Source organism: Leptinotarsa decemlineata, unplaced genomic scaffold, assembly GCF_025532065.1.
Source record: "Leptinotarsa decemlineata unplaced genomic scaffold, Ldec_3_MD MMD2_tig00078422_RagTag_RagTag, whole genome shotgun sequence".
NCBI lineage: Eukaryota > Metazoa > Arthropoda > Insecta > Coleoptera > Chrysomelidae > Leptinotarsa > Leptinotarsa decemlineata.
Window position 1 is genome coordinate 8,284,234 of NW_027412747.1, and position 8,737 is coordinate 8,292,970.

General features: G+C 36.5%; 1 pseudogene; it reads left to right on the top strand.

Moving 5' to 3' along the window:
• The first annotated feature begins 411 nt into the window (after positions 1-411).
• Positions 412-3,021, top strand: LOC111504438 (pre-mRNA-splicing factor ATP-dependent RNA helicase DHX16 pseudogene; annotated as a pseudogene).
• The last annotated feature ends 5,716 nt before the right edge of the window (positions 3,022-8,737 follow it).

Consider the following 8,737-nt stretch of genomic DNA (forward strand, 5'->3'; position numbering starts at 1 on the left):
TGTCTGATAACCGCGGTCTTCTGCAAGGATCGCCAATCAGTCCTATCAGACAACAAATTTTGGATCCATTGGTACCTGAAAAAATTCACAAATATGTTTTTGGGGATCAATAGTTGGTAATTTTGATATATTTTAGAAGATAAGTAGTTATTGTTTCAATATTGGTATTGATAATTCAGGTAACATTTGTTATTTCAGGTACCTATTACAGGTATATGACTATCTATTATAGGTACCTGACTGTCTCCTTGTATATATATAAATATATGCGACCTCGCATCTTCATAATAGACTGAATACTGAAAGTGAACAGTATACAGAAGTTATTGATTATTTCTCATAGCAGCGATTTGTGATTTCAATTTTAATCTGAGATCGAATTAAAAAAATGAGTAAGCAAAAACGAATTAAAGACCATGAACTAGATGAGACAATTATGGCTGATAACGAAGAAGCCCGGAAAAAAGATCTTGAAGAAAGAGATGAATTTGCCCACCGTTTGAAAAAACGAGATGAAAAACGTACCAGAAATATTGCACAACCTTCAGATTCTAAGTCGTACGAACAAGCCGCCAAGAGATTCAAACTAGAGAATGCTGACCGCAATGAAATTATTACCAAGCTTAGGGTCCAATCCAGAAGGAAATACTTGGAAAAACGTAAGGATGATAAGCTTCAAGAACTTGAAGCTGATATTGCTGATGATGACTATCTATTTGAGGAAGAAATACTGACCGAAAGAGAACGAAAAGACAGATACCACAAGAGAGAATTATTAAAACTTGCAAAAGAACATGAAAAAGCAAGAGAACTTGTGCGAGTGCATCGATATCACATGCCTCGAGATTTAGGCAAAGATTCTGTGTCTGATTATATTGAAGTTGATGAATTGGAAAAAGTTCCTCAATCGGAGCAGAAAAAATGGGAAAAAGACCAGATGGCTTCTGCAGTTTTCAAATTTGGTGCGAAGGATTCCTTCAGAACAGATGGATACGAGCTATTACTAGAAGATCACATCCAGTTCATCCAAGAATTACAAATACCAGGTGTAACAGACACGAAAGGGACCGAATTAACAGAGGTACAAAGAAAAAAACTGAGTATTGAAGAGACTAAAAAGAGTTTGCCAATATTTCCTTTTAAAGATGACTTGATTCAAGCTATTCGAGAACACCAAATATTAATTATAGAAGGAGAGACTGGGTCAGGCAAAACAACTCAAATTCCACAATACTTGTATGAAGCGGGATTCACAAAAAATAATAAAAAAATTGGTTGTACTCAGCCTCGAAGAGTTGCTGCAATGTCAGTAGCAGCAAGAGTTGCTCAAGAACTGGGCGTTAAACTTGGAAATGAAGTGGGGTATGCTATCAGGTTTGAAGACTGCACCTCTGCCAAAACAGTTATTAAATACATGACTGATGGTACCCTACACAGGGAATTTTTATCAGAGCCCGATTTACAGTCGTATAGTGTTATGATCATTGATGAGGCCCACGAGAGAACACTTCACACAGATATTTTATTTGGCCTCGTTAAGGATATAACCAGATTTCGACCGGATTTGAAGTTGTTGATTTCGAGTGCAACGCTAGATGTTGCTAAATTTTCGGAATTTTTTGATGGCGCACCTGTGTTTCAAATTCCAGGAAGGAGGTTTCCCGTAGACATTTATTATACTAAAGCCCCGGAAGCTGATTATATACATGCGTGTGTTATATCTGTGTTGCAGATACATATTACACAACCTTTGGGGGATGTTTTAGTATTTTTGACTGGTCAAGATGAAATAGAAGCATGCCAAGAACTCCTTCAGGATCGTGTTCGCAGATTAGGTTCGAAAGTTAAGGAAATGATTATTTTACCTGTATATGCTAATTTGCCGAGTGACATGCAGGCAAAAATTTTTGAGCCTACTCCTCCAGGATCCAGAAAAATTATACTGGCTACAAATATAGCAGAAACTTCATTAACAATCGATAATATAATTTATGTTATAGATACGGGATTTGCTAAGCAAAATCATTTTAATTCGCGAACGGGGATGGAAAGTTTAATGGTGATGCCAATATCCAAAGCTTCAGCCAATCAGAGGGCAGGACGAGCAGGTCGAGTGGCTGCAGGAAAATGCTTCAGGTTATACACAGCGTGGTCCTACAAACATGAATTGGAAGATAACACTGTTCCTGAAATTCAACGAATGAATTTGGGAAATGCTGTATTGATGTTGAAAGCACTTGGGATAAATGACTTGCTTCATTTTGATTTCTTAGATCCACCACCACATGAAACGTTGGTATTGGCATTGGAACAGCTGTATGCATTAGGGGCTCTGAATCATCATGGCGAACTCACAACGCTAGGAAGAAGAATGGCTGAGTTTCCAGTGGATCCTATGATGGCAAAAATGTTGTTAGCTTCAGAAAAGTACAAGTGTTCCGAGGACATAGTTTCGATAGCGGCCATGCTGTCAGTAAATAGTGCAATATTTTACAGACCTAAGGACAAAATCGTACATGCAGATACTGCCCGAAAAAACTTCAATCATATTAGAGGAGATCATCTGAGTTTACTTAACGTTTATAATCAGTGGAGAGATTCTGATTATTCCACACAATGGTGTTACGAAAATTTCATTCAATATAGATCCATGAAACGTGCACGGGATGTTAGAGAGCAGTTGGTAGGTTTGATGCGAAGAGTAGAAATAGAAATGGTTAGCAACATAACTGAAACAGTTAACATACGTAAAGCCATAACCGCCGGGTATTTTTACCACATCGCAAAATTATCAAAAGCAGGAAATTACAAGACCGTGAAGCACAGTCAAAGTGTAACCATTCATCCGAACAGTTCACTATTTGAGGAGCTCCCCAGATGGATTTTATATCATGAATTGGTATTCACCACTAAGGAATTTATGCGACAAGTTATAGAAATAGAGAGTAAGTGGTTGGTAGAAGTTGCACCACACTATTACAAGCGAAAGGAATTGGAAGAAACAATTGTGATTAGATAATTTAAGGATTTGAAATGTTGTATGTTAATATAATTTCCTGTAATAAAACATTATTTGGAGAAATGTCTGTCATATAGCAATATCACGACCTTATGCACTGAAATAAAATATTTGGGAAGAAATACTAAAATAACTACGTAGTTGCCTAATTATATTGTCAATGATAAATATAATGAATCGCATGTTCAAAACAATTTGAATTGGAGGGGTTATATTTTTAGGGGTCATTAATTTTTGGGAGAGAAAGTTTTTGGCTTTCTACTACTCCATCTTGATACAAAAAAAGGATGACGGAATCTTCAAAAGAAAGGAAGGTAGTAGTCGATTTGAAAATCTATACATGGATGTGTAGATCATGCAAAGAAGTAACTTTCAGACACAAACTGAAAGAAAGTTCTCCTGAAACAGCTACTTTCATATAAACATTGAATTACACGAAAGAAAAAAAATCTTTCGTAACAAATACTTCTATATGAACACTGAATTATACAGAAAATACTTTTTTCTACTCAATTTGTATTTCAAACATTCGTTGTGGAATACAAATCAGATATCATTCACATGAGTTCTACTTTAAATGAATGGTAACAAATTGAACTTACATGGAACACTGTCACTGGTATACATCGATGTTTCGCCTTAAGACACTTGCCCTAAGGCTCTTCAGTACCAAATTAGATAACATTATAGAAAATACCTACACACCGTGTGTATTTTCTATAATGCCGCTGCTCCAAAACCAAAGTATGACAGTTTTCTACAAAGAAGTTGATGGTCCATCGTGTCAAATGTCTTACTGTAATCAAGGAGGACTATAAACGATAAGTCATTGTTAACGACTGCCTGGAATAAATCCTAAGTGATGTTGACGAGAGCTGTTGTTGGACTGTGAGAGCTACGAAAAGTAGACTGCACCTGAGTAATAATATTAGTCAAATTATCTAAGAACAATTCGTTCAGGCCAGTCTCAACTCCCTACACAGTAGGTTAATGGACTGACACCTATCAGAAAACAACTACTCCCCTGGCTAATACCACGAAGGGCGTTGGATTATATCCGACAGGTGTCAGTGCAGGATCCTTCACAGAAGTTATTCCTGCATATGCTGTTGGCGATACAACCGCCGCAATATATTTTCAATTATTGGAACACACTTGCAGACCGGTTTCGAGCTGTTTGGCCACTCGTCAGTGCAAGGTAGTGTATATCATCACTACTATATGTGAAAGTTTTCTTTCCTTATACGAGGAATTGGTCAAATTTCGGATATGCAGTTGGTTACCTCGTTCACAGGCAGATGGGGCGACGACAAACCTGTTGTTTGTTGTATGCTTCAGCTTAGTTCGAGGAATGAAACTCTGACGGAATTCGATTTTCAATTATCGGGAATCATCGACTTTATGTTGATGATATACACTACCTTGCACTGACGAGTGGCCAAACAGCCCGAAACCGGTCTGCAAGTGTGTTCCAATAATTGAAAATCTATTGCGGCAGTTGTATCGCCAACAGCATATGCAGGAATAACTTCTGTGAAGGATCCTGCACTGACACCTGTCGGATATAATCCAACGCCCTTCGTGGTATTAGATAGGGGAGTAGTTGTTTTCTGATAGGTGTCAGTCCATTCACCTACTGTGTAGGGAGTTGAGACTGGCTTGAACGAATTGTTTTTAGATAATTTGATTTATAGCCAGTCTTCAAGTATGCCCACTGACTATATGTGAAAATAATATTAGTATATACAAATTAAGAGCTCGAATGCATTGGATAATACAGGCAGTTTGCTTATGGGTCTGAAGTGTGGAAAATTCAGTTGGATTGTCACATTTAGGTAATGGTAGTACTATTGCATCTTTTCAAAGGGTGGAAAAGGTATTAGTTTCAATTGCAGTGTTGAAAATGTGGGTAATGTGGTTGATTGAGAACTCTCGAATAGTCTGATCATTTTGATGGATATGCCGTCTGATCCAACACAATTACTCTTTACTTTTGATACGGTCCAGGTAGAGTTGCTTCTGAATAGGAGTAATTCCAGTAAAATGAAAGCTTGGTGCATAAGGAGCAAGTTAATACTAATCAAGACAAACTATGTGAGTATGATTCTTTGTTTGGTGACTGATATTGACAAAGTGGGTGTTGAGTTCATCCAAATTTGATAAATGAGGTGGAAAGGTAAAGTTATTTTTAGATTTCAAAATATCCAAAAATTTGAAAGTATTCCAGGTGATTTTAGAGTAATCATTTCTTAAAATGAAGTCCGGGTAAGCTTTTTTTTCACGGCGAATCGCCTGTGTTGTAAAATTACGCATGTCTCTATAATGCGCCGAATCAGTACGAGATTTAGTTGTTTTGAATTTTTTCAACGCTTTGTTCATCAATTTTATGATTTCTTTTATATTGAAAGTAAACCAAGGTGCAGGCTATTAGTTGTTCTGATTCCTCTCATTGGTGCATATTGTTATACCTATCGAAAACTACGTATGGTAATAACTTCGGGAAGAGACATATTTCTTTAAATCAGAATTTTTTTAAACGCCGGATCTGTCTCTCATACAATGTAAAATTATGGCCGAGGGACCGTGAGTGTTTATATAAACACTATTCATTGACGTGTTTTGAAATGAGCAGAGTTAGATATATTTGTCACGTAGCTCAGGATGTGAATGGGCATATCAAGATCTCAGCATTGAAATCGTGAGTTTTGTGAATTCAGCGAAATAGGTTTTTCTGGTAACCTCCGTTACACGTGGGCGACTGTTACATAGAAAGGTTTGAGAAACGGGGGGAACAATAATCCGGGATGACTTTTTGAAAGGAGAAAAGACAGAGAGTTCTGGAAGCTCTTTGCCTGAGGCAACGGTCTCAGAGTGGTGCGAATGTTTTTCGGGAAGTAAGTCTGCATGAATTTTGAGGAGGTTCGAAAACTTGGGAGTTTCAAGGGTTCTCTTGACGGTCGATCAAGGGCGGTATTTTGTTTTGGGAGATACTTCTCCTGGGTTGAATTCTTTGATTTTTTTATTTTTGAAAAGCAGGCGGCAAACGCGATTTTGAAAATAGTCTTTTATTCAGACGTAGAAATGAATGAGTGTGTAAGGTTCGAGCGAAAATCGAGCAGTGTAGTGCAAAAGTTCAAACAGGGGACGAGCAGGAAAAAGGCAGCGGTGAGTTAAATGTACATGTGTACTAACCATTTTATGATTTTGGGAAGGAGTTAGGCATAATAGATTTGTATAGAGAGTGGAGTAATGGAACACCTGGCGGCGGCACGCTTTAATGTATGTAAATTTACACCATCCTCTACAAGTGCTTAGTAATAATTGAAAATTTGCAAAAAAGTAGTTTGTAGTATAAAAAAGGGGTCAAAGTGGTCAGACCGCATTATTGTGGAACGCTGCGAGTCAGCACGCTATATAAGTTGTCGCCGGAACGATGTCGGTGCAAGAGCTTATAGTAACTGCTGTACTGCTTTACTTTACTGCTTTATTATTATATATAAGTTAATAAAAAAACAGTCAGATCACAAATTAATGGAACGGAGGTAGTCAGCAGTCCCTTAAAGTGCGGATATCGAATCGCGCGTTTTCGTTTATAAAATTACAAATTGTAATAGAAAATTTTTTTTAATATCAATATGTTATATACTACATAATATTTTTTGAAATAAAATAAATTTTTTTAAACAAAGTCGGCATCACTATCGCTTTCTTCATCGTTCGTGTCCGAATTGATTTCATGATGTCGTCTTCTTGTTCACATTCAGACTGAAAATCTATAAAAAAACAACTGAATATTACAAACAAGATATTTGTAACATAACCATTTGTAAAAGTGAAGATTCGCAATTTAAATTTACCTTCATTTGCATTTGGTTGTATGTGTATGATTACGTCTTTCACGAATGTTGGTAATTGATTCCCTTCAAACCAGTCGAAATCATACCGGCCATCAACATCATTCCAACCATTTTCTGTTGCTAACATATTAGTTAGAATTTTCTTGTGAGCGTTTCTTCAAATATTAGAAATGTAAGCGGCACGTTGCAAGTGTTTTTTGAGCTCGGCTTCGCAGGGCGGCAGACTCGAAGCATCAACACTCTTGGCATTTATTTTGAATAAATCTTCTTCATCTTTGTATGTATACATTTTGTAAACAATGCGAGTCGAGCTTCATTAACTGTATTAACTTTTTTTAGGCTATATAAAAGGCAAACAAATTCCTGTATTTTATTCAATATTTGCGTAGAATCGTTGTCCTCTATATTGCTTAATTCAGCGAAAGCTTGTTGAAATTCTAGTGATCCTTGTAATAGTAAAAGGACTTTTCTTGCCTTTTTTGTAGAACGACGAATTGTAATCACACCCGGTTAAGGAATATAAACCTGGCAAAGCAGCGCAAAGAGACTTTCCAAGATATGGGGAGTATAATTGTGTGACGTTTATGATTTCCAACGTCGGCTTCAATCCAAATTTTGCAGTTATTATTATCGTTATTCATATTTGCAAGCATTATAATTGAAATATCAGTATCGGAGCATTTGATACATTGGTTTTCAGCAGCACCATAGAGAGTATGCTCAGTGTCTTTCATTGAGGGTCATTGATATGTGTTAAAAATTATAGCAATATTTTTTGCATTTTGTTTGAGTACGGATTGTAAAATTTGGTTAGAAATATTTCCAAATTGCAAAGGTATATCTTTGAGTAAGTACAAAAAAAAGAAACCATTAATTACAATTATATTTAGGTGGGGATTTGTGCTTTTAATTTTAATTTCCAGTACTTTCAATAAAGCTGACTTATCTGTCTTACAAATTGTACCGTCAAGGTGACATAAAGATAGAGGCACTGGTGTTAACGGGAATGATAAAACTTTTTCTATGTTGAGACCCAACATATGAAACGAAACCTTTTTGGGTCATGTTGCATACTCATATACATGCCTTTATTGCATTTTCAAATAATAGAATAATGCCATTATGTCCGGTGAATTTCAAAATAAATAACATTGTAACTAATTTTCAATAAATTGAAATAATCTGATTTCTTATCTTTTAATAATTTTCTGCGCTCCAAATATCTGCGCGCACTCAATATCCGCACGTTAAGTGACTGACTACCTCCGTTCCATTAATTTGTGATCTGACTGTTTTTTTATTAACTTATATATAATAATAAAGCAGTACATCAATTTTCAGTAGTTACTAAGCTCTTGCACCGACATCGTTCCGGCGACAACTTATATAGCGTGCCAACTCGCAGCGTTCCACAATAATGCGGTCTTACCACTTCGACCCCCTTTTTTATATTACAAACTACTTTTTTGCAAGTTTTTAAATATTACTAAGTACTTGTAGAGCATGGTGCAACTTTACATACATCAAAGCGTGCCGCCGCCAGGTGTTCCACTACCTGACCTTGCTAATAGGTGCTGACTACTCACGTACACCCTCAATACTACATAGTATCAAGTTATGGGCCATTACTAAACTCTTGTCAATTTTTGTCGCCACCTCTCCGGCTATAACTCTAATAAACTTTCTGTTACTGTTCAAAATGAAGACTTCATAGCCCGTAGTTTTATGTTGGACATGCACATGTTTTACTTTTTTAAGAAAAACTAGTCTAGACAGTTGTGCAAGGATCATATTTACATTGATCACATAATAACGCTATTTCAAAACCACTCCTCTGAAGATAGAAAAATAAAACAAAAAC